This window comes from Crocodylus siamensis, chromosome 4 (genome assembly GCF_052110815.1).
Source record: "Crocodylus siamensis isolate JL-2025a chromosome 4, ASM5211081v1, whole genome shotgun sequence".
In the NCBI taxonomy this organism is placed as follows: Eukaryota; Metazoa; Chordata; order Crocodylia; family Crocodylidae; genus Crocodylus; species Crocodylus siamensis.
This window is the reverse complement of record NC_143398.1, coordinates 182324743-182351703: the sequence shown is the minus strand read 5'-3', so window position 1 is coordinate 182351703 and position 26961 is coordinate 182324743. Positions and strand designations below refer to the sequence as shown.

At 46.8% G+C, this 26961-nt stretch overlaps 1 protein-coding gene across 1 annotated transcript in view; it reads left to right on the top strand.

Annotated features, from left to right (window-relative positions):
* Nucleotides 1-3870: 3870 nt before the first annotated feature.
* The window catches only part of PCBP3 (poly(rC) binding protein 3), a 213401-nt gene continuing 190310 nt past the window's right edge, over nt 3871-26961 (top strand). Inside the window, exon 1 of the mRNA XM_090041235.1 lies at nt 3871-4107. The gene's annotated coding sequence lies outside the window, so the exon portion shown is untranslated. The remainder of the gene's footprint in view (nt 4108-26961) is intronic.

The window sequence follows — 26961 nt, the reverse complement described above, 5'->3', positions numbered from 1 at the left end:
TCAAGATCTTCAGAGTCACCTTTGTTATAAATCCATTCATGACAGCACTACTTGGTACTATCCTTGTCTTCTCAAGAAGGATCTCATTCACTTCTGTGGCCAGGCTGTGGTATATTCTTAGCTTCTCTTTGATGGCATGCTGTACTTGGTCTACAAGGACAGCAGCATCAGTAAACCATGCTGTCCTGGCCTTCTTGTCTACAGCTATGAGGTCTGGTTGTTTGTGCATCACAGCGTGGTCCCTAATGGTCACCATATCCCAATGAATGTCAGTTCTATCATCTCCTAGTACTGCTTGTGGCCAAAGGGAAATAGTCTTGAACAGTTTTTTTATTATGAGCCAGTTGCTGTTACGATACTTTATGCTGTTTACATGATGATGATGATAGTGATTATTGTAGTAGCTCCCAGGAGCCCTATTTTTGGACTAGAACCTCATTGTACAAAAACAGAGACTAAACAGATGGCCCCTGCTCCAAAGATGGATATAGTCTACTTATGAGACAAGAGACAACAAATTGATACAGAACAACAGAAGAGGACAAAAACACAATAAATGAAGACTGAAGTCCAAGCCAATACTATGCATATTCTTGAGGATTTACAGGGGCTGATTCCACAGTGCTGTAAACTATCGAGACAAATCAGTTTGGGGGAAAAAAAGTAATCAGAAAAATGTAAACAATAATTGGAAGCTGTTTAAAATTTTACTGGGTGCCTAAAAAGTCACAGTCCCACAACTGAAAGAGAAAGCCATACTGTTAAAAAAAGTAACTTGGCTTTAAGAGGGGAAACAACAACAGCTGTAGGAAGAAGAAGAAAACCATTAATAACAAAAGACAGAAGTCAGAAATTGACAACAATAAATAGAAATCAGAAACTAGCAATTGTAGAAAACTAATCAGGGAAGCAAAGGGACACGAGAGGAAAAAAAGCCCCCCTGTAACCTGTCTTTTAGAACTGAGATGTTCATATCTGGCTGTCCGTTTCATGAAAGCCTGTGTTTGTGAGCTGTTTTGTATGGTTTCAGGTTTTTATCAGCGGAGGAAGATTCAAGCTATACAGAATTTTATTAGCCCACATATGACTCTAAATACTGTTGGCTAGGTTTCTGTGTTGCAGTTCCTAATTCAGAGCACCTCAAAGCCCCCTGAAATGCTTTCACAGGTGCCTTCAGGAACTTCTGTGCCAGAAGGAAGCTGTTACTGTTGCTTCTCTGTGCCCATCTTATAGCCAGTAGTTATTTGAGGCCAGGGGTACTCAAGCCCCAGCCTGCAGGCCAGATTTGGCCTGTCGCTCCAAGCTCCACACGGCTGGATCAGTCATTGCTGGGTTGGTCCTGCACAGAGGGATCAGGCCTTGGCCCCACACAGCTGCATTGGGCCCATAGATCATTTCCAGCCTGTGGATAGACCTAACACTGTGCATCTGGCCCGTGGGGCAAAAAGGTTAGATACCACTGTTTTGGCCCATCAAAGTAGCTACACCCCAATTTTTTCTAGATAAAACTGAAGGAACATGTTTTGGCAGGGTGCAGGAGTTGAACATGAGTGCATCTACACATGTGCTTTAATGCACATTAGGCTATTTTAATGCTCATTAAAGAATCACAAAAAAGTGCACTTTTGCTAATGTGCATTAAAATAAGCTAACATGCCTTTTTCTAGTACATTACAATGGCGGTACTAAATTTAATGTGCATTTGCAAAAGTGCATTAATGAAAGTGTAGATGCACCCAGTGGCCATCGAATAGGGGATGGAGGCATGTCCCTTCATAACTAACATTAACTTTAGGATAGGTCTCACTGCAGGTAGCATAGATGTCCAAAGCTAGCTTTAATTTAGCTAGCTTGGGTACTAGTAAAGCAGTCTGGTCACAGTAGCAGGGAGCTAAATATGAGCTAATTTACGCTGCTTCCTGGGCAGGCTTTTGTGCTCATGATGTGGTCTTTTGATGTATTCAACTGCCTCTCAATCTCATGTGTGATATATAAACTCCCTGGGGCACCAAGGGCCAGATCTGTTGTGTCTTATACAATACTTGGTACACCTGGGTTCTGAGCTATCACTGGAGCCCCTGTGTTCTTCCTCAGTAAAAGGCATCACTGCACTGACATGAAGGTATGGCTGGGATAAATGGGACTCATTTGCTTTTGTTTAAAGCCATGCTGTCATTTGATGTCAGCCAAGGGGCTGAAGAATATGGTGCTTTCATAGTTTAGTGCCTGCCACCCAGAGACGGCTGAGATTGCTCTCCCATCCCTAATCTTTGCTGGTCAGGACAGGGCTTCTACAGCTATAACCACTTCTTTAAATACCACACCAAGATCTTTCACCATGTACAACAAAATCTTGCCAATGCCTGTGTTAACCCTATCTCTTCATTGCTAAGGAACAAACTCAGTTCTCCAGGGGGATTCTCTGGCATGCAAATATTCAGGCCATAATTTTTCTGTGTTAATTTGTAAATTATATGAGCATGCCTGTAAATCTGGGCTGGTGACAGTACAGGCCTGGACTTTAGTGTCTTGCTACTGAAACGACACTCACATCCTTGCTACAGGTAGAGGATTTGTTTTAACATGAAACAAACCAGCTGTACAGGTGCAACTGCCACCGCTAGGCTCTTCTCTTCAGGTAGGGAAGAGGCAGGAATTAGGAGGGGAGAAGGGGGAAGCAGATGAACTTCTGTGAATAAGGAATTTCTCTTCATGTAATTGCGCGTGATGAGCACTACATCGGGGAAGGGCTGGGATGATCCTGGCAGACTTCTCTTCTTTAAGAATGTGTGCATGCATGTGCGGGTTCCAGGAGGCATAGCAGCTCTTCAGCTCCTTTCCTTAGTATGCTAGAGGACATCAGGGCGGCTGGGCACTGTGTGGAGTCAAGTCTCTTAAAGGATGACTGCACAGCAGAATGATGCTGCAGACGTAGGCATGCCTGAGCCAGCTTTAGTCTGGCTAACTCGGTAACAGAAGCACTGCAAATGTGATGGCTTGGGCTCAGTGCAGGCTAACGTCAAAAGTACAAGCTTGATGGAGCCTTGGGTACACACTTTAGCTGATAACCTGTCCCACCATGCCCCCACTTGTGCCCTCACTGCTGTTGTCACTTGTGCTAGCTACCTTAAAGATCACAGGGGCACATGCAACCCAGCACACTTAGTTTTGCTGTGCGGACATACCCTGTGAGTTTGGGGCAGCCACCTGTGTAGTGCCAGGCCAAGCAGATGTACTTGGCCATACAACAATCCTAAGCCTGTGAGCTGGTTTAATAAATGGAACATTTTTTTTCTCTGCTTTACACAGTCTGCTAAAGGCAGAGGCAAACTGCACGCTTAAACTTACTGGTTCAGAGAACTTTGTGAGAATGAGCCTGCATCCACCCCCCACACCTGGGGGACTGCACAGCCCTGTGGAACATGCCTCTCCGGTTACCGGGAGATGTTTTGCACTTGCCCACTAGGATGTTCACCAGCCTGTCAAACACTAAATCATTTTGTGCCCCCTGCATCACTGGGAAATGCCACCAGGTCTCCACCCCTCTCCTGCCTAGGCTCCTACAGGAGGGCTAACATCACCCATGCACTTGTCCCAAGTTCTCTTCCTCTGGCACTTGGCCTGTAGGACAGCTTTAATTGGTTACTTGTCTGCCTGGCTCGCAGCTTTTGCTCAGTGTTTGGCTGCTAATTGGCTTCATACTGGGGGTGTTTCATTATGCTCCTGATTGGCTGCGCTTGTGAGAGTTTGCCGATTCAATTGGCTAAGGCGCTCCAGGCCCTAGCTCTCCTCCTGTCTGCTGGGGTGTGGGCTGGCTTGATTGATGGGATAGGCTCTGCACTGTGGGGTGGGCAGTGCCTGTGCTGAGTGCAGGGAATATTCTCCTGCCTTTGCTGCTGGTTTACTTACAGCAGGTCCTGCTGTGTATAGGATATTCACTGAGATTCACCCCCACCCCTTCCCCAAACTATCCCTGTTTTTCCTCTTCAGCCCTTTCCTCCCTCCTAGACTAACCTGCCCCTGCCTGGACCAGCCCTGACCCCTTCCCACCTCATCAGCACCCTGCAGTTGGGCATCTGTCACACCGTCTGTCTGTCTGTGGGACAGGTGAGTTCTTTTGCTCTCCCCACATTTTGTTCTCTTAGCTGGACGTGGCTGTGTGGCAGGGCAGCACGGAGGTGGTGGTGGTGGGACTGGCATCCTGGCTCGGTGAGATCTCAGCTCTTGGATGAGTCTTTCCTAAGGCATTAACTTTCAGTGCCCTGTGTTAGGAGGGGTGAAAGCTGCTGCTATGCTGTGCAGGGTACCCTGACATTGTGCTGTGCTCACAGGCATGCCTGTTTATCCAAACTTTATCCTGTTTTGGGCAGGAGCTGTTGTTATTGCCTTGGGTATCTATAGTGTCAGCGTACAGTGGTTTTTTGGAGTTCACAAAGATAGTCACAGCCTGTGCGATCTGTGTTGTGTCTTCAACAAGGATGTGTGCTCTGCCTGAGGGAATCAGGGAATCTGACAAATAGAGGAAACTGGTTAATTTATTGAAAGGATAATTCACCACTCTTTAATTCCCGGTTGTTCTGATGCCACACCCCTTACCCCTCCACAATATCAAATCCTGATATGATACCCAAATTTTCACTGTTATTCATATTTCCTAGAGTGGTGAATCAACCAGAGTTTACTGTACAATCTTTTTCCCTCCCCTTTGGGAGCAAGTCTTTGATTCCTGGTGCTGCAACGGTCCTGGGCGGTGCCAGAGAAAGGCATGTCGGCAGAGAGGAGCTACTGCTGTGGCGTATTTCACGAGCCAGTCCTTCCATGTATTTGTGAAAATAGTGAGGCTGCATAAGCAAATGAGTTGTTCCAATCTCCCCAGCCCAAAAGTGAGGCCTGACACTCTTAAAGAACCTCAGTGTTGTGTCCCACAACTCTCCTGGGGTGTTTGGCTTTGCAAGATATTGGCGGCCTACTCCCAAGTGACAGTCTGTTTGGAAAGGAGAGAGCTGGGGGACTGTTTGCCCTTCCTCCCCCCTCCCCCCTTCTCCCCCCCCAAATGAATCTGAGTGGGAGATGCTGATTTTCTTGGGATAACAGGGAACCACTCAGCAAGGGCTGTCTCTTGGGAAATGTGGTAAATGCAGAAATCAAAGTCTGACTCCATGAAACATGCTGACGTATTTGGCTTAAAGCTGACAAAGCAAGGTCTGCTGCCCTTGTAGTTCCGGTAGGTACACAGACCGAATGAGTGAGTATGTGCATGCCACTTTCCTGGGTAGAGCTGGCAAAATGTATCCCTGCAGGTCAAGGGAAAAGCTTGCGGGATGAGTTGTTTACAACTACTTGCTTCAGGAACATTTCCATAGCTCTCACACCAGCTGTACTCCACGGCTAGAAAGTGCTGTCCTGTAGTGCAGATGCTCAGCCTAAATCCACCAGGTAGTCTTTAGGCACAATCCACTGCAAGGAATAAAAACAGTTTTGTGTTCCTTGCTCTTGTAACCATGTAAATTGTCCTATGGGAGCCAGAGACTAACGAAGTGCAGTTCTGAGGTGGGAAGGGATCCTGAGGCATCCTTAGAGAACCGCTGCCAAAACCTTCTGAGAGATCCAAAAAGCCCCTCAGAACCATTTCACTGAACGCAAGGCTGCTGCTGACTTCCCCACCAGGCAGAGTTATTCCTACAGATCTGTGACTGGGAGCTGTCCCGTGCTGCAGACAACCTGAAATGGCACCATTGCAAAATGGAGAAAGGTCTCTACGTTACCTGCCCAGCTCACAGCCAGCGTGGAACTATTCCTTATTGCACACTTTCTAGTGTCTGCTGTGGCCTGTTTTTAAACATGTCCTGTCTCTCGCACAATATCCAACCCTGTCAGTGACTTAAAATGATTTCTTAGCTGGACTCATCTGTGTTGCAGGGAAGCATGGGAGTGATACCGTGGGACTGTTTATAGAGAAAAACACATGGTATGTTATGGATTCAGCTCTCACCTAGGCTTCCCACCCTTAGCCTGATCTGGTGAGCACTCCAGGGGCCATGGACCAGGGCTAATACATTGCTGGCACCTCTGCAGCCACCATATTGTGTAGCTCAGTTCCTGCGACTGGTCTGTATCAGTATGACCATGAATGGGTAATTTGACTGACAAGATCTAGGGTAGGCAGAGCGGTTGCATCTGGTAGCAATGGAGAGAGGGCACATGGGCTGCATGCTGTCCCAGGAAAGGGTCTGGCTTGGAAATGGGGACTACCTACATTTTGAATATAAAATGTCCGGACTTGGAATTCTGAAGTTAATCCCTTAAATCTGTATTTAGGCACTTAAATCAAAGCTTTGATGCTGAACACACCTGCAGTGAAACAGGATAGCAAGGAGTGATCAACCCCTGAGGGGAAAAAAGTCAACTCCACATGCATTTGACTTTAGGCCCCAGATTTGGGAAGGTTAGCTATGGATACCAGTAATATAGCTCCTTGCAGGTATATGGTTAGAGAACAGCTCTCTATCATGCTTGATACACCTTCCAGATCACAAATTGCCTTCCATCCCCCATCTCTCCTTCCACCTATATTTACTCAACAGACTTGTTTGTGGGGAGGGGAAGGTAAATCTAGTGTTGGGTATGGGCAGAAGGAAGGTGCTGGCATGCTCTGTGCTGCACAAATGCCCTGGAGTTAAGTCAGCCAGAATAATCATTCTCTAACCTCTCCTTATCGCTTTCTTTTACCTGAGTAGAATGACATTTTTCTACTGGACTGATGAGTATTCCTGGGTATTATCCCAATGTCAACAGTAGTTAGCAAATCATTGCAGTAAATGCAGCTGAGACCCTCCTTTTAGACCAGGTTCCCACCCAGTGAGCTCATTTTTGGGACTGTCTTCATGAAAAATCTCCAGTTCATCCTGACAGGGCCTCAAGGACAGAATCCAAATGGGGTGCAGATGAGATACATGGGATGCTGCATAAGCACTGTTCTGTAACTGGTCTGTAGGGCTGCAGTCAGATGCTCTTCTTCAGCAAAGCTGGCATACCATCTTCAGCCATTTAAATAAGTAATTAGGAAACTCTTTACATGCATCTGCCACATTCCCTTGCCCCTTCTGAGTGATCAGCTCAGTTCCTGTCTGCTTGCTAGCAGGGCAGCAGCCCAGCAGGGTGTTCCCACTTTTCAAGCTGCTCTGAGTAGTAGCAGTGGTGCCTTGGGCTGGTGGTTGACCACAGCAGAATGAATTTGTTCTCTTTTTATATAGGGATCCATACAGGACTGATGGCTGTAAAGCCTCCCCCAGCACTGGTGGCTGATAGTCTAAGCGTTCAAGGCCAGTGTTGGAGGTCACATACCCTATGCAACAGTTTACTCCCCAGGGTTAGGCCACCATTTAACCAGGTTGACCTGAGTGTGATCACGAGTGGCTTAGTGTTAATATTTGACCTTGTCTTAATCTTATGTGGAAGAGTTGCTATTAGGTCAGTGTAGGGCACAAGGACTTGCCTGTGAAGTTGCCTCCTCTCCCTGCATAAGAAGGCCATGGGTGTGATTTTAAACATGGATCTGCTTGAAAACACAATAATGGAATAGCAGACTCTGCTTATTTCGCAGTGACTCCATAACAAGCGTACTGTATACAGGGGAAAAGAGGTGTTAAGCTGGCAGCCCATCAGAATTAGCCACAACTCGGGGCCAGGCAATACTTTTTCTGCCGTCATGGCCAAAGATTCCAACCTGCAGCTACTCCTGAGCTACCCAGAGTGGGGAGCTGCACACTTAAGCAATTCTCAGAAGACCCAGCTGGAACTTGGGTCTTTGTCATCATGTCAGTGCAACGCTGATGAATTAGAACTTGAGCACTCAATGGGGCATATCTCTTGGCCTTTGGTTGTTTCCTCAGTGACTGCCCATTGAGGGCACTTGAGTTGCACAACTGTCACTAAAGGGAGAAATCAGCCTGGAGGTGCAATTATGCTAATATATGAGCCAGAATAGACTCCAGATCCTTTCCTTTGGTTGGGTCAAATCTGCAACGTCTACAGGAGGCAGACTATAGGACCCTCTCCTTGTGGCCAGGGTGGCTTTGTAGGATCCAAGGGAGAGGAAAGAGAAAATAATTTATTTTTGCCACTTCATTCTGCTCTTCTGATCCTGGGCACCGCTGGAAATGATGGATAGAGGAGAAAGGAAAGCTCTGATTATTAAGAAGCTGCCAGTTGTGCAGAGGTGCTTTCTGGAGCAGAACTGTACTTTTAGGAGGTGTGACAGGTCAGCCAGGCTGGCTTTGGCTGTGAGAGCAGATGGCCCTGGGGAAATGCTAGAAAATGTCTCTGTAGGTTGTTATATAGACCCAATGGCTGTTCAGCCATTTGGTGTGGTTGATTAGCTTCTCTTTTTTTAGAGATGGCCAGAGAGAAATAAGAATGGATTGCTTGAAAGCAACATTCACAATGCTCCCACAAACCCCTGTCCCACCTAGACCCTTTCAACAAATGTAGCATACTCCAGTCTGTTGTTGCGGGGGCCAGTTTATGCACTGCCCTTCTCCCGGGATCTGGGCTAAGTTGATGACTCCTAGCTCTGAGTATTTCAGATGTAAGCCCCAGTGTAGACCCCATGTCAGCCTTTTTTGGGCAGGGGGAACCTGGATTTTAGAACAAGTGCCTCAGAGTGACTGAGCTCCCAGCTGCTTACACTCCATGTGGCTGTAGGAACCCTGTTTTCTACTTAAGATTTTCAGGAACAATGTGGAAGTAAAACAAACATTCACTGGCTTAGTAAAAGAATTTCTTAAATTCACAGACTTTACTCTTCAAAAGTACAAAAAAGTAACAGATCTATGAAAAACAGCGAAGTCCTGAGCAGTCCCCTTTAGTTTAATCTCTGCTCTCCCCAGCTATTTGACTGTTTCATACTGCCCTTTTGCTGATTCCCAGATCTGCATTTTTCGGTATCAGTGCTGAAAGCTCTACTGAAGGTTATGTTCAAGACAGAAGCTGAAGTACAGCAGGGGTTGCAAAAGCTAGAAAAGACCTAATCCTCAGATTACCACTGCTCCTGCACCAGTGCCCTGAAGTGGCCTGGCTTTGGAGCCTGTCTGGGTGGGCTACAGAATGTTTCTGGGTCACCTTTAACAGCTCAGCAGAGGCAGAGGTTGGGGAAGGAGTCACCTCTCTTGTACCTTTATTTTTTGTAATGGCTTGTTTTTCTGGTCTGCATCATGAGATCACAGTGATGGGGACAGTATTGATTGCCAAATGGATGGTAGCCTCAGGTGAGAAAAGCACTGACTATTTAGGGAAAAAATTATTCTGGGATGCTTGTGTTCTGTCCAGGAAGCCTGTGCAAAGCAGCTAGTATTCACTTCGGGTTCGGCTGATTCGGGGGACAGCGATTTGATTTGGTGATTTGAATCACTGTCCTGATTCAATTTGGGCGAATCTGAATCTCCAAATCATCCAGGTCAGACCCATCCCCCATCCCTCTCCCAGCCCAGCAATGGTTGCCCCACCGCCCCAGCTCCCAGCACTTGGGGGACTGCCCCCCCCCCGCTCAGCAGGTGCTTCCAGGTGGGAGGCAATCCCCACTGCCCCATGGTGCATGGGGGGCGGGTTCTGCACAATGGGTGCCCCACACAGGCCAGCTCCGGCCCTTTAAGAAAAACAAAAACCTGAAGAAACTCCAGGACTCACAGCTCCTGCTGGCGGGGGGGGCAATCCTTGCATTGACCCGCGCCACGTGGAAGCCTCTGCAGGAGCCCCTGAATCCCTGAGGTTGCACCAGGAGCTGTGAGTCCTGGGGCTCTTCCCTGCTTTTTTTTTCTCTTAAAGGGCCAGTGCCCCAGCAGGTGGGGCAGCCATGGGGGCATCAAGGGGGCTCGTGCGATGTGGGAATCACATCCCACCTGGCAGCACCCAGTGAGCACTGGGGCTTTTTTTTAAAGTACCGAGCTGGGGCAGATGGGGAGGCTGGGGGAGTGGGTGGGGGTTGGCAGGGAGCTCCCCATGATCCTCTCCCACCCCTAGTACTTACCAGCTCGGAGTGGCTGCAGCTCCCTGCTGCAGCCACTGGGGACTGCCTGAATCATCAAAGCTCTCCGAATCTTTGCCGAAGATTCGTAGAGCTTTGAATCGATTCAGACCTTTCAGCTGGTCCCCTGATTCGATTCAGATTGGGAGGTCTGGCTACCAAATCGGGCTGAATCTCCTCCAAATCAAATCACCACCTGAAGCTTCCCACAGCCCTACTGTCCAGTCTGAGAGGAGAAACAACAGCCTTGCAACCATGGAGCAGGGATTTATCTTCTGACCCAGAAGTTTAACAACAAGGTTACCTGACAAATGGTTCGCATTCCTAAGCCCCTGGCTGTTTGCATTGCTATTCTCCCAGGAGAGTTCAAGAAGGTTTGGGGCCTTGTTATGTTATGTCCTATGGCTCCCAGAACATACAGGGGGAAGATGCCCATCCTTCAGCTGGGAGTGCCATTTTGGGGGGTTTTGGTTCTTTCCCATAAGTACTACTGCTGCAAGGCCCATAAGACAAGCTCTGGTGGGGAGGTCTTAGGCAGGCAGGTCACTATGCATTATGGGCTTGTTGTTCACTTTAGGACCAAAATGAATCAAATGGTGTAAGGAATGGGGAACAGTGGGTTGCTCCAAGGTGCTGTGATTATAATGTGTCAGTGTTTACCATACTCCAGCCAGCCTTTGCATCTCATGTATCAAGATCCCCATGCTTCAAAATGGTGGCAAGGTGCCAAAATGGTGGCAAGGTGCTGTGTTCAAATGCCATTTTCAAGTGCAGAATGCTAATACATGAGATGTTGCAGCGCTTTAAGTAGAGCAGCTCTCGGAGCCACTCTATAATTAAAGCATTCCCTCCCCCAACCCCAGAACATATGTAAACGTCCCCTCAATGTCTGTGTAAATAAGACCTGGGCTCTGTTACAGGTTACTTATTCAATACACAACTTGGGATTTTTTTTTTTAAACAGGTGGAAAATAACTACCTATGTTGAGGGCTGTGGCTAAGGGGACATCTGAAGGCAGGGTGTTGAATAGAGAGAGCAGAAGCGTCTTGCCATGGGTCAGCAGAGTCTTCCACTGGAGATAAAGCTGTTGTAAACCTTGCTAGACAGAGCAGAACAAAAATCTAAATAATAGTAATAATGAAAGTGTGGGTGCCCAGTAAGGCATAGGGACTTCCTTATTCTCATTTCTAGTGCCCAGCATTGCACCAACTTGCTGAGCACAACATGCTGAGCACTGCTCTGCATGCAGAGACTACAGTTATTCCTTACCCACCCTTTTGCTGATTACAGCTACTGGGAGGTTAGCTAGCTGCTGTAATAGCCCTGGCTGGCTCAGAAGAGTTCCTGTGTTGAGCTCTCTATCCATTCTTCTGCAGCAGTACCTTTGAATGCACTGGCAGGTTTCTACTGGAGAGAAAGGGAAGACTGTGTAAATTACCACTTTGCCTCTAACAGTGAATAGCAAGATGTAAGGGGGCTACTTTGGATCCCTTCCCAGTCCTGCAGGTGAATTAGGACCAGAGCTTCTGCTTTTTACAGGCTGTCACTGGATGGGAAATGGGGAGAATAAAGCACATGCAGTTCACATGTCTTAGTGCTGAGTTTTATGCCAAAAGAGGTGTCCTGGGAGTTGTCCCTCTTCCTCACTTGTAACTTGCTGTACTGATTTCTGTGACATCACCTAATCTTCATCTTTCAGTTGCATGCCGGCAAATCCTTTCCATTCAGCTGCCATCATTACTGTGAGGGTGCTGTCTCTGATATTGGGTGTGTATACAGCAGGGAGACCACAGTGACCTTTTCTGGATGGAAACTCTACAGATGTTTGTATCAATCCATTAATAGGCACCCATACCTCTTGTGGCTTTTATATCACACAAGCTGTGTAAGTAAGGGACTCTACTTCAAGCTCAGGGAAGCTCCAGGCAGTGAAAAAGCCAGGGGAAGAAGCACAGGATCTGAGCAGTGTGGGAGGTAGGCAGGAGGCAGATATGGGGGAACTACAATGAAGACCCTTTTAGCAGAACTTAGCTTCTAACTTATCAACCAGTGGTTAGAGCGCTATGCTGGGAAAAAGGAGAGACCCTGGTTCAACCCCCCACTGGGTGAGGAGGGGCCTGGAACCTGGCTCTCGTACTGCCTGAACTATTAGGCTATTGGGCGAAAGCATGGGAGGGCCCTCCTCCTCCTCCTACATATGACCTACTAGTCACAGCACTGCCTCAACTGGCTACAATTTTAGGACTTGCACTCACACAGGTTCATAGGTGCAGACCAGCTGACCTTCCTGGCCAGCGTGCAGTCTACTGAGCATGCCTGGTATCTGTATGGATGCTCATGCATCTCCACCGGACAAGGAATGGGGGCACTAATGTGTATAAGTGCCAAAGCCCAGCAGCAGTGTAGCTGTGTAACTGCCACGTGGGCACATAAAATTAAACAATGAATTTCCTGACATGGCTAATGCAAGAAGACAGCTGGGTCCTGTATCTCTAAGTGGGTGGCTTGGCCTGGCCAGCATAAGCTAATCAACCTTATGTGATATCACCATGTGATTTTTCCCAACATGGCCAAGGGTGGGCAGGTCTCTGAATGAATTTCCTAATGTGGCTGGTGGAGACAGAAGGTCTCATGTTCTTCCTCGGAGCGAATGGCCTGGCATAGCTGATGCAAGAGGTGGGGCCCATCCTGTGGCTGAGGGAATGCCCTGGCCTGGCTGATGGAGGTGGAAAGGCTTGTACTATGGCTCCGAGCATGTGATAAAGGCAGAACACTAACTGCTGATTAATCAGAGTAGCAGCTAGCCCATTTTGTGGCGCACTCTTAGTGCCACTTGTCTGCACCCCGTAGGAGCATGGACACTGGGGGATCAGAGCCAGAGTCGGAATTGTTGGGCTACAATTATGGAAGATGGTCCTATGGCAGCAGAGACCTAAAGTAGAATAAAGTGGAAGAATTCCCTGAGCTGCAACTCAGCCCCAGGTGGGCAGAGGACTCGGATAATTTTCCAGTTCTGTGGAGTTTGCTGTAGAGCTTAGTACCACAATTGAGAAGCACTGATCAAGCACTAGTTCAATAGATAGTTCTATCATGGGAGACATTTGATAACAAACACCATGTCATTGGGTGCCCACTTGCACACGGACACTGAATATCTGATACATAGTCTTGTTACTGGATTCTTGAGCAATCCATGGGATGATATGATTAAATAAACCAGGGGTCTCAACTGTATAGCCTATGGGCTGGATCCATTTTACAGGGCCATGTCATGTGGTCTACACTACAGTACAGGATTGGTAGAAGGGCCAGGAATTCAGGAGCAGGGCCAGCTGGGCTGGGGCCTCCCATTGAGATGTGCGGCATTGAGCCCTGTTGACAATGTGTGTTGGCAGCAAGGGGCAAGTGATGGCTGCATTAACCTGCCCTGCTGTCATGTTCAGATCAAGCCCAGGAATCGGGGTGAGTTTGACAGCCTCAGAATATAAACTATTTGGGGAATAATTTCAAATAACACATGAGTACAATTCTATATTGCAGCTGCTTCACAGGGCATAAATGCAGATAATTTGGACCCCTTCTACTCACAGCTCTGGTTCACCTAGCTTCTGAACTGGCACGTTTGTCAGCGAGATGCCCTTTGAGTTGTTTTTGTGACTGCTGTTCTTTTTAATACAACAACTTTTTAGGGCTCAGTGTCTAACTCGAGTCATTCTCTATAACCATACCAGTGAAACCTTCCACTCCCAGACACAAATGCAAGTCTCTCTGCCCCTGTCTGGACTGAGCATTGCCCTAGGGAAAAAAAGCAACAGTAAGCTCCTGGACCAAAGCAGCAGGCTGTGCACTTCATGGGGCACCAGCAGCTTACATAGCCTGTGTGTTTTGAAGTTCAGACCTAGCTTCAGGCTTCCTCAAAGAGCATAGCCTCTTTAAATAAGTCCTTGAAGTGTTGTTTTCATCTGAAATGTGTCTGTATAAAAATGGCACCTTTCCCTTCAGCACATCTGCTCCCAGTCAGAGTCAGGTCTAGTTGCTGCACAGATGAAAATAACACCTGGCTAATTTACTTTATGCTTCTGGTAGTTGCACTGGCTCTAGGAGTGGGGGGAGCCTGAATGATCTTTCTGCATGTCTCAAGCAGAGCTACTTGCAATTACAAGGCCAACCAATGTGTTCCCACCCTGCTCAAATTGTTTGGGTGGCATGGGTCTCAATGCCACCCAAAGCATTGCCACCTTGGAGCGTAGCCGTTCCAAGGAGCCTAGGAGCAGTCTACATAGGCTGGCAAGGGTTACAGCCCAGCAGGAGACAGTGGGAGGTAATTTTAGGCTGTCTAGGCCCTAGGCAGTGGGGCAAGCTGGAGGTGATAATTAGCTGGCCAGGGAGGGGAGCCAGAGAGAGACTTTCAGAGGGGATGAGTTAGGCTCCTAGGGAAAGGAACCTGTCAAGCAGAGAGCTGGTGGGTCAGCTCACATGGTGCCTGGTGTGCTGTTAACCTTGAGAGTTGGCCTGCATTGTGAAGATGACCATGGGGTGTGGAGAGACTGTGAGTGTAGCTTATGTTGATTTCTGTCCTGCTAGGAGGGAGTTTGCCCTGGAGGACTATGGACAATAAACAGAGGCTGTGAACCACTGAGCAACTGTGTATAGAGCTAATTAACCCTGAACCTACTACTGGGAATATAATCAGAAGATGATGGGATGCCAGCAGGTGTTTAGCAAGGCCCTTAGGATGCTGCTTTTGCTGGTGACACGCAAAAAGGACAGTTTAGTTTGTTTCCCTATGTCTGTGTGGTAAGAACTGGTTGGAACTGGAATCTATGTTCTTGATCTGGAAATCCCACTGCAGGGCAAATGTTCAGTGCCACACTTCAAAACAGAACAGTAAAGGAATGTTTTCTTACTACTGAGCCCATTCTTGGCTTTCTCCACAATGATAAGGTATTCATAAAAGACTCACTCATTTCTTGCAAAAGTTTCCCCAGAGCCAGCAAGTGTCTCTGTGCAGCCTGGTTTTCCATGCAGTCTGAGACCCTGAAAAAGTCTTTCTCTTTCCTCACACCTCTCTCCAAAATAGAGCTGCCTTACTCTGTGCCTTTCCCATCTAGGTGCACCATTTCCTTTGAATCCATGTCTGTCTGCACCTTAGCCCTTTCCCTCCCACCTTAGTTTATGGCTAATGCTGTTATGATTTGGATATCCTCTGCAAGGGATGAGAGAAGCAGTTAAACCATGTTAGTCTGAAGTTGGGCAGAAGGCAAGGCAGGACAGCATCCTTGGGTGTATCCCCACCAGTGCACACATGTGTTTTCCCTCAGGACAAATAGCAGTAACACAGAATTGTGCTGCTGCTGCTTGTCCCCAGGGAATGCCCTTGCGCTTGTGCTCTGACATGTGGCAGATTGCCCCGAGTGGGGTAGGGGAGGCTGGGGCCAGCAGCCTTACCCGGGGTCCCAAGGACCTCCTGGGGCTGCAGCACTGGCAATCCAGGCACATGGAGCTTGGCCAGCAGCCAGACCCTGGTTTTGGCTGGTCAGGCTCCAGTTTTATGGGGTGCATGCTACAGCCAGGTGCACCCCCCTGCTTTTGTCTTAAAAAAAAAAAAATTCAGGGATTTCCTGATATCTAATTTTGGTAGGGAGCTGCACATATACAGTATGTAGAACCTTTTCACATGCGCTGCATTTGTTTAGTGGTGCCTCAAAAGCCTTGATGTGCTGCAAAGCATGTGTTCCTGATCATCTGGACACTCCCATACAGAGAGGTATAAGCTTTTATATGCAACAGCCTACTTCACTAGGGCCTATGATTGGATTTATGCTATGAAATTCCTTTTAAAGCATCAGGCAAAGTAGGCTGTTGCCAACAACTCATTGCTCTCTGTTCCAGTTAATTTCTAAGGCTAGGGGCAGACATTCAGAAAGCCTGAGCCTGAATTGATTCAGTCTTTGCAGGTTAGTCTAAACAGTCTTTGCAGACTAAGCTGAGCTGGTTTGAAACTGGACAGACATTCTTTATGGACTGAGGAGATTCAGGCACATGCCTGCAGTGGATCAGGCTAGAAGCCCAGAGCACTAGAGCAGCCCTCCCTTCCCTTCTGCAGGGAGCTGAGCTGAGGGGGTGTGGCCAGGCCCCTGCAGGTCTCAGGGCTGGCTGAACAGTCCCAGGGTTTTCCCCATGGGCTGATCAAGAGGCGAGAGTGTTGACAGCCCCCAACTCCAGGCTAGCACTGTGTGGCAAGGGGGGCAGGGATGTGGAGCTTTTCAATCTCCCTCCCTGCTTCCTCATACTGTCTGCAGCAAACTGACAGGCAAGCAAGCCAGCTGGAAGCTGATAGTGATAATAGTCTTTATCCCCTGATTAGCAAAACAATGGCCTCTCTCCATTTCTTCAAACTCCTTAAACAGCTTAGGGACTGACCTGTTGAGTAGCTACAAACAGCCCTAAACATTGTTTTGTCTGCCTGCCCCAGTGAAATTGGAGAGGGAAACGCACATAGACACCTCTCACATTAGCTAGCATACCATATAGCTAGGATCTGTGAGGCTGGGGTCTGTGCTGTGGAAGGTGGGAGGGAGAGGAGGATTTCCAGCAAGGGGAGGGGTAGGGTAAGGCAGGGAGAAGCCAAGCAGACCCTGCTGTGTCTGCAGTCTCTGCTGGAGCCTTACACAGCATTAGCTAGCGTACCACATACTGGCTATGGTCCATGCTGTGGCAGAGAGGAGGAAGGGTTCCTCTTTAAACAGTTAGTGGTGAGGGGAAGCCAGTAGACACTACTGTGCCTGCAAGTCTCTGTCAGCTCTGGCCAGAGAGCAGAGAGGAGGGGCCAGCCCTGCTGTGGAGCAAAGAGCTCCTCCAAGCCCAGAGAGCATGCCAGGATGCAAGGGGAGTCTTATTTAATTTAAATCAGCAGGAGGTTTGGGACAGAGATTGCAGAAACTGGTTTGACCCAAATCAGTTAAGTCTGATATACTATATTCAACCAAGTTTATCTTAAACCGTTTTTAGCCATTTTCAAACTGGTTTATGCGCACTGAACATCTGCTTTATTACAGGTGTAAATCAGTGTCTGATCACTTAAACCACTTTATGTGTAATGTCTGTCCCTAGCTTAAACTGCCACCCTGCCCTAGCTTCTGCTTGCAAGGGATGCTATTGTATGGGAATACATGCTTTAGCACTGCTGCATATGCGGTGTTGTGCCTATCCAGGCTCTTGACATCTGGAGTCCTAATAGACTGGCTTCTCCTTTCCTGCTGCCCTTTGCTCGTCTTGGTGATTAAGATTTCCCTATCTTCTTGACTACTTCTGAGTATGTATGATTGAGGCTGCGCTAGCCAACAGGGGACAGCTCAATGAGCCTTTTGACAACACAAGTTACTATAAACAGAACCACCTGTTTTACAGCCTGCTATGGGGGAGATAGTTGCTACTGATTGTGAATGGGTGTTGGAGAATTAGCAGGGCAATAAAATAAATCTCACTGCACTCATTTGGACTGTAGTCTGAGGTATCCATAGAACGAAGCTGTTTGCTGTCGCTGGGCTAAGCCAAGCAGATCTGCACACCCTTGCTACCAATTCAACCAGCTGGGAATAGAGGCAAGTTGGTGTTAATTACATGCAGTAAACTGGAACCCCTGATTAGCTGGATGTGAGCTGCTCATTCCATGAGTCTAGCTAATGATGGGTACTTGACTAATGACAGATACTCGTGACAGCATAAGCTTTTGGGCGATTCAGATCTGAGAGCAACTTGCCAGAATTTCACATTTGCTTTTGGCTTTGTGCTGTACAGGAAGCAATGCCTCATTCTCTTAATTAGACTGGTAATTAAATACACATTCTATAAACAAATCCAGAAATCTGCAGCTCCCTTCCTTGGCTACATTAACATGGCCACCTTTCTCACCTTCAGTCACTGTCTTTGTGAGTGAATGCTGTTATGAGAATAGCAACTTTCAACCCTCTCAGTATTATGACTCTCCTTGTCCCCTCCTGCCAGACACTAGTGTACTTTTATTTTGCTGCCTCTGGTCTTGTTTCTCCTTTCCTCTATGTTCCTCTCCAGATCCTGTCCTAGGAGGCTGCAGGCTGCTCAGGGCACAGGTGTTCTGGGCTGGACAAGTGGGTCCTGTTACATGTGCTTTTGATCTGACCTGGGAGCAGAGAAAGGCAGCTTGGCTCCGTTTTCTTGTCCACGGGTGATGTGCAAGTGGCACAGGATCTCTAGAAGTTTTTGCCCTAGCGTTGTTGGAAAGTCCCTTTCAAGGATCCTCCTGTCTCACTAAAGGAGTATGTATGGACTGCCCACAAGTTAGATGCAGTGTGTCCAAAAGCAGAGAGCTTTCCTTACTCCTTTGCCCTTCTTTGCCTCTGCATCTCCCCCCATAAAAGGGCTTCATACCCCAAACTGAGAAATACTCATCCTCATACCTCCATGCGCCTCTCTGGTTCTGTGCTTGCTGGTTACTCTTAGAGTGTGGGGATACAACATACTCTGCTGGATGCAGCAGCATGTAACTTGGCTGGCTTTTCCCTTTGTGCACAGTCTCTCTGTATTGCTTCTTGATTCTGTCTCGCAAAATCACCATGAATTGTTCACTCAGTTGGTCTTGATAGTAGTGGGTAGGGACAGTTTTTTGACAGACCCATTCAAATGCTGCTGATGACACAGCTTGGCTGTAGGGAAGTAACTTTATTTCCTTACCCTGGGAAAAGGAATAAAAATAACCAGGGTAGACTTGACCACTTGATATTTTGCTTACATCACCTAACAGGAGATCTGAGTGTATGAACTGCAAGAACTCACTCCCTTGGAAAAATCTTTTTTGGTCTTTTTGTGTTGATATGTTTTGTATCATTTACACTTTGTTAATATAATGCTGTAATTATGGCACAGACCATCCAAGTGCAGAGATGCTACCTGGCACATTCTCTCTCTACAAAAAGATGAGTTACAAATAAACCATTTCCCTTAATTCTGATTGTGTTTACTCTCTGTGAAGTGTTTGTATAAGCAGAGAGTTGTTGCATTAAGTAGCAATAGGGCCCTGGCTGACTGGGTCATTTAAGCTCAGTTGTATCTCTGGGGAAGTACTGCTCCTGCTCCCAGACATGTTCCTGTAACAGTTACCTGCTTTTCACAGGGCCAGTTAGTTAGTTGGACTAAACTCCCAGGTGGGGTGTTCTTGCTCCCATCCCTCCAAACTGGTCAGAAGGACTGGCCTGGCAGGATCTGACGAGTGTACTTCTCTACAAGTTTTGAACAACTCTTTTAGCTCCCTTGACTTAGCAAGAGTCACAGTTTGTCTTGAGGCTTTGGGAGTCTGCTGAAATGCCTTGCTGAACTGGCTGCCTGGTGAATAGCATGTATTCTGGCTGGCAGAGGTCACTCCTGGCAAACCAAGACAGCGTGCATTTTTTTCTCCCTACATCATTCTTATCTCTGAATGTTTAGTTTGGGTATATGGCTAACTATGAACCAATGAGAAATCCCCAAGCTCTAATGCCTGTGTGCGCACATGCTGAAGCCTCTCTGCATGGGGCTGTGTAACTGGAGTGTTATCCTAGCTCTCCATTTTAACGGTTCAGATTTCTGTGGCTGATTAGTATTAATAATTGGATGTGCTGTGGTGTAACACCTTCTTCAGATGCTTTGATGAGGCCTCTCACTAACTGTGTTTGTAAAGATTCTGAAAATGTGTGTGCACCAGATTGCTTCAAGGGCCCTGTACCTACTGCCTGCATTTGTAAGGCATACTTAGCAGAGCTAAACCTAGGTCAATACAGGCAAGAAACAATACTCCCTCATAGCTTGACTGGGATGGGAGGCTATCTGGCTACTCAGCTAAGAGCCCAGGAGTCCACACCGGGTTAGGAAGGCAGTTGAGAGCTTGGGGAAATGGCTTCATCTCGGGGTTGTCTCCCACTGTGCCTGGAGTTTTTAGTAGTGTTCATGGTGAAAAGCCATGCAAGAGGAGTGGGCCTGCTCCCAAGACTGCCCTCCCTCTAGTCCTGTCACCTTCTGCCTGGAAGAGAAGGTGTTTGAAATGAGTGCAGGTGGGGCTGAGATGGAGGAACTGCGCTTATGGGCAACAGGTGCCTCCTGAGTCTGGGGAGGCACCCAGAGAAGCCAGTGGCAGTGGTGGGGACGGGTCTGGCGAGCACCTGCAGAAACTGGCAGCAGTGGGGATGACCCTGTCGGATGGGGGAGTACACGCCCCTCTCCCCCAACTCCCCCCAATATCACCCCTACCAGTCGCCTATGACTGTGCTCATGGTAGACCAGATGTAGGCTGCTAAGGGGTTGTGTATTGTGATGTGTGTTTTGCATTCACTGTATAGCAAGTTTTCAGCCAGTGCAGGGGAAAGAGTAACACATGCCTGCCGTCCAGTGCTACTCAAAGGTGGGCAGCTGTTGTAGTCTTGACTGGCTAAAGCTTTGGCTTGGGCTGTTCAGACCATTTGGGGGCATTCAGTATTCAAGCCTCCAGGTCAATAGGCATGAACGATTGTGTCCTATGTCTAAAATGGACAGGTATTGTCTGCCTGCCAAATGTGTCCTACAGAACATACTACTAGTGAGCATGCCCTTTTATTTATTGGGCCTCTTAACTGGAACACATTTGCCACCCTGTATTGTGATATCCCTTCTGCTTGAACTGCTGCTGTTGTCACGAGTACCATTGCTGTAACATTATTGGGGATGCTGTCCTGCCGGGGACCTGGCCCACAGTGAAGCAGGAAGAAACAAAGCCCTGAACAATAACTCCCACGAAGCACTGCAGCACTTCAGTGGGATGGAGATGGACATCAAGCCAAGGTGAAATGTTACGTTTGCGTATTTCTGGCTCAAACTTCCTCTGAACTTGTTGTTCTATGAAAAAGTTTGCTTTTCACTCCAATTCAAGTCCAGCATTGAATACTGCATTCTTTTTACCAACTCTAGGGAGGGGGAAAAAACCTAAAAAAGAACCCCTTTGTCATGCTTTCCCAACATGCAGAAATTCAAAAATAGGTTTCATTTACTTCCTGACTCCTTTGAATTTACCCAAAGGAGTAGCCAGTTGTTTCTCAACAAGAACACTTTGAATGGAAATGTTTTTCCTATGAAAAGTCCCACAACAAAAAAAACATTCACTTTCTAATGCTAACTACCAGCAATGCAGTCCAGGGGGTGTAAGGAGACCTGTAAAAACCCTTCCACTGTCCTGAGGAACGCTTTGAACAGAAATAGGCAGACCAAGAGGCCTCAGTTGATGGAGCCATTATAGACTTCCCTGATCCCACAAATTGCTTGCCTGCTAATCAGCACTGCCTTCATCCTGTCTAGGTTGAGTTTTTTCCAGCTGGCATTCAGCCACTTCACAATTATTGCCTAGTACTGGCTGATACTGAGGATAGTGGTGTTTGACTCAGAAGAAAGCAGATGTAGAGCTGGGTATTGTCTGCACACTGACAAGAGGTTATCTGCCTATCATTTCATGATCTCTCACCATGCCTTCAGTCTGATGAACAGCAGAGTGGCAAGGTGGTGCATAACTAGTTACATTAGTTTTTATTGAGGTGCAAGAAGGCAGGGCGAGGCAGAGAAGTGATAACTAGTCAGAGCTAACAGCTCAGTTACTCAGTTTTGTCAAAAGGCATCCAAATGTTGTTTACACATTTAAATATAGCTGCAAAAGTACATTTTTGCTACTTTTGTGGATATAAAATCCTATTTCCACAGTGCTGTAGCAAGGGTGGGGCAAGTGGGGCCATCCCAGGCACTGAAGTGAAGGGGTGCCAACAGGCCCTGCTCAGCTGGGCCAGGGCATGGGACAGCTGTGAGTGGCTCCTTTGCGGGGCATGGAGATGGGGGAAGAGAGGCTTCCACAACTACATGCAGTCCTGGGCAAGCATGGGGGGTGGGAGGGGAGGAACGTGTGCCCCCTCCAACTGTGTTCAGGGTGAGAGTGGGCTGCTGCTGCAGGCTTTGCCCCTGCTGCCAAACTTAGTTGCTACGGCACTATTTCTACCTTTGTGACTAGATGTGTCCTTCTGAGCATATGTGGAAGGGATCCACTAAGAACATGAATGTTCTGTGACAATCCTTTAGCTACATGTAAGTCCCTGAAAGGGTGGTCAGAGCATAACCAAGTGGATCAGCTGGAAGGAGGACCCTCCTGCTTTTTAGCCTATCACTTAGGGACTTGCCTAGAGAGTGAGAAGCTCAGATTCTAGCCCCCTCATCCAGGGTGAATACACATCTCCCAGTTGCTAGCAGCATCTTAACAGCCAAGCCATGGACTAGGCAGAGCCAAGAACACTCTTCTATTGAAGCAGAGCCCTTGACAGCTTAGGGCGCATACACATGTACTAACTTTCTGACAGTTAAGCCAACTTAACTTTTTGAAGTTGACTTGACTATCAGAGTATACAGATGTGCCACATTTAAGTAGAAACTACTCCACATACAAGATAATAGATCTTAGAGCTATATTATCTTAAATTGTATTAGCATTAGTTAAGTCAATCTAGCTCACAAGATGGTTGCCAGCATGTCAAGCAGATGCACGTATGTACACTCTGATGTTGCCTTGGTTGAATCATCTTTAGTTACTGTGTATGCACCCTTAGAAGAGAAATTCATAGGGTCAGGAGGAGAGCAAGCAAGAAGCAGCTCACTTTGGTAGATCAGGAGACTCGGCACTAGCCTAGAAAGGAGTATGCCCTGTATTCTCATCCCTGCACCCCTGTCCCTACTGCTATCTATATATTTTATACAATGACCAAAATGCAAAGCACTGTTGGAGGCTGCCTGCTCAGAAAGAAAAATCTAGTTGCAGGGGTGGAAAGAAGATCTAAAACCCATGTATGTGGACAAAGTGCCTTTTATGTGGCTACATAAGTAGCACTTAGACACCTGTAGTTGAAACAGGATATTGGCTCCAGTGTACAAATAGTCCTTGAGTGGGTTTGAAAGAGTCACATCCTCCTGATTTGCAAAAGCTCTTCTGCTGCTGAGAGTCTGAATTCAGTCTACCAGTCAGATGACTTCAGGCTGGGACTCACTGTAGAGTGGGGATTGACTTTGCCCAGCCAACAGGAGCACTTTATTTTGCTTTGGTAATAGCACTGTGAACAGAGCTGTGTGAAGTGTTGGTTCATCAAATGATCTGGAAAAGCAAAAAATGTAGTTCGGGAACTGTTTTGGGTTGGCTGGAAACAAACTTTTCAGTTCCCTCCGTGAGACAAAAATGAAGAAAACAAATTTCATTCTGGTTTAACTGAAATATTCTGGTTTGAGCTGAGACTTTTTTTTTTTAATTCTCTAGGTTTTAACCTCTTATTTTTCAAAATTTCTTTCTGAATTTGGCTCTTCACTCTTTTTTTTCCTTTTGAAATACTGTTTTCTTCTTTAAATATATTTTTCTCTGTTCTTTTTTTCTGCTTATTTGGCCAACTCTATTTAAAATATTTTAAATCTGAACTGAATTCAGGAATATTTTTAGCTTCCCCAAAGCTGCATTCTGTAATAAGTGAACTATTCACTACAACAGTTTTGTTAGCTCTGTTTGAGAGAGATTCTGTGAGCAGTATGAGACGCCTTACTTTAGTGTCTGTTTTAGGATAAGACAGCAAGTGCTATAGTTATCAGGCTTGACTAACTAGCCCTAACACAGTGCTTTTGGCTGTCCTCTGTATATTTCAGAGCAAATCAATAGCAGTCTGTGCTTACAAGAAACCCTATTATTGCAGTCACTGTTCTTTTGTGCAGGAAACAATACATAATAGTGACTAAAAACAGGATAGGATTATAGGCAATTAGAACTGGAAGGGACCTCACAAGGTCATCTAGTCACTTGACATGACACCCTGGGAACCTGTACCAGCTGATGGTTGCTCTTCAGGGCTTTAGCCAAGTGTCTGTCTAACCTGCTCTTGAAAACTGCCAAGGATGGAAATTCCACAACTTCTCTAGGTAGCTGCTCTAATGTTTGACCACCCTCATAGCCAGAAAGTTTCTCCTGATCTCCAACCTAAAGTTTCCCTGCTGCAGTTTAAGGCCATTGCTCCTAGGCCTGTTCCCTACAGCCACAGAGAAAAGTCCATCTTTATTCTGTCTGTAATCGCCCCTCAGGTATAAATCATCCCTCAGTTCTCTTCTTGGCTAGGGACAGACATTCAGAAAGACTGAGCCTGAATTGATTCAGTCTTTGCAGGTTAGTTTAACCTGCCTAGCTTGAACCACTTTGCAAGTGTACAGATATTCCTTCTGGACTGAGGAAATGCAGTCATATTCCTGCAGTGGCTCAGGCTAGAAGCCGGGGAGGGGGGGTGCATGCTAGAGCAGCCCTCCTTTCCCTTCTAGAGTGCTGAGCTGAGGAGGCAGGGGCATGGCCAGGCCTCAGCAGGATGCTCTGATTAGGGACAGGTTTAAACCCCACCCTACCTGCACAGTCCAAGTCCCGCTTGCTGATCAAGGGGCTGGAGTGTTGCCAGACCCCAGACCCCCAGCTAGCACTCTGAGGCAAAGGGGTGTGTGCAGTGCATGCACCTGTTGATGATACTGAGCTTTTTGATCTCCCTCGCCCTGGTTCTTCATACTGTCTGCAGCATATCTGACAAGTGAAGGAGTCAGCGGGGAGCTGATAACACAGCATTTAGCAGCCCATCAAAAAACAAAAGCCTCTCTCATTAGTTCAGGCTCTTCTTAAACAGCCCTCTCATTAGTTCAAGCCTCTCTCATTAGTTCAAGCTCTTCTTAAACAGCTTTTTCCAAGGAAGGAATGGAGGAACATTACCATCTGACCTGTTGATTAGCTCGAAAAACCTCTTAATGGATACTGTCCTGTTTGCCTTTTGTTCTGTCTGCTTTTGATCTGTCCCAGTGAAATTGGAGACACATGCACACAGACACCTCTGAGTTTTAGCTAGCATACCACATGCTGGCTGGGGCCTGTCCCATGGGAGATGGGGTGGGAGGATCCCTGCTTGAGCAGCAGGCGGGGTGGGGCAGGGGAAGCCAGGTGGACCCTGCAGTGCCTGCAGTCTCTCCTGGAGCTCTGGCTAGGGAGCAGAGGGGTGAGGCCAGCTCTGTTCTCTGGAGCAGAGAGCCCAGCCCAGCCCAGAGCTGCAAAGCATCTGGGATGCTGGGGGACTCTGGTTTAACTTAAACCAGGAAGGGGTCTGGGAGAGACATTGCATAAACTGGTGTGACCCAAATCAGTTAAGTCTGATACTACATTCAACCAGGTTTACTACATTCAGCCATTTTGAAACTGGTTTATGTGCACTGAACGTCTGTTCTGTTGCAGGATTAAACCAGTTCCCTTAAACTGTTTTATGTGTAATGTCTGTCTCTAGCCCTCCTGACTAAATAACCCTAGGTTTTTCAGCCTTCTCTCATAAATCTTGCCTCCCAGGCCCCAAATGATTTTTGTTCTTCTGGACTGGGGTCTTTCCAAACTGTCCACATCCTTCTTGAAGTGTGGGGCCAAAAATGGACACAGTATTCCAGGTGGAGCCTTGCAAGTACTGAAAACAGTGGAAGAATCACTTCTCATGATTCACAGTTGACAGTCCAGTTAATACAGCCCAGTATGCTGCTGTTGTTTTTTTGTTTGTTTGTTTTGTTTTGCTTTTGTAGCAAGAGTATGCTGTTGGCTCATATTCAGCTTATGGTCCACTGTAACCCACAGGATTGGAAACATTAATGAATGCTGCATGTTTCCAGGAAATAGAATTAAACTGCAAAACAAGTCATGACAGTATGCAGATACTAATCAGCCAGTTCAAGAAAATCAAGTTGGCTGTAAATCCCCCAAAGTCAGGAAACTTGAGTCAAGGCTGCAACTTTACTTATAATTTGCCCAGCTGTGTCTATTTTGTGCAGTTAATGAAGAGACTCCAGAAAGCAGGGGAAGGGGGCACACTAGGGTTAGTTAGGAGGCGGATTGGAGAATAAGTTCAGGTTTTCATACAAGCATTTTGTATGTTTAAGATCCTAAAGAATGTGTTTTAAAATATATTCTTTTAAAGATATATTTAGCAATTCATAAAATTATCTTCCAACTATCTAAAAAAGATAATAAAACTGGTGTCTGGGAGAGCTGGAAAACATATTTCAGACTAAGACTATCTGAAAATGAACATAAACCTTTATTCAAACCAGCAAAGCAGGTGTAGTAGAAAGCATAGTGTTGCCGCTGCTAAAAGTGCAGTGGGGACTTGTCAACGATTGAAGGTGACTTCTTTTTGAGATTTTTTTTTTTTAAGCAGGTGACATGCGTCAAGTCATCAGTACTGCCCCAGCACAGCATAAAGGCACTATATTGCTGGAGGGGCGGCCGTTTGGTGGGAACACAACCGAGGCATTGACTAGTTGTGGCATTACAGACATGATAATGTGAATCAGTAGTTCCAGCCTGGGTAGGTGCACTTCCTCTCTGGTTTCATCTGCGTATAGTAGCTTTACTTCCTGTCTGGCATGTTGTTGGAGATTACGCTGTATTTATACTCTATCCTAACAGTGGGCAAGCAACTCTTGGTTAAATACAGTTTGTGCAATGGAATAATTATTAAGGCTACAAGATTTTTAAGGCAATTGGAAAGCTCTAGAGCTTGGCTAGCTCTCTTTCATGGTTTTTTCAGCTTTGGCTCCTGTTGGAGCCAGTGGAAAACAGAATGGGTTTTGAATTATTATGAAAATCATAAATAAATAATAATAAATTATGTGGTTTGATGCAAGTTTCCTTTTGAAAATAAAAGAATCTTACTTAGCTTTTCTCATAATGCACAATATTTTAATATTGATAAATATGCTGTGACTTGCCTTTTTTGAACTGGGGTTGTACCTCTGCAGTTCTGGCTGTAACAAAACCATGACTGTCCTCTTCTTTGTCATGGCAGACAACCAGCTGTAGTCCTTATCCCTGGGCCCAAATGGATGA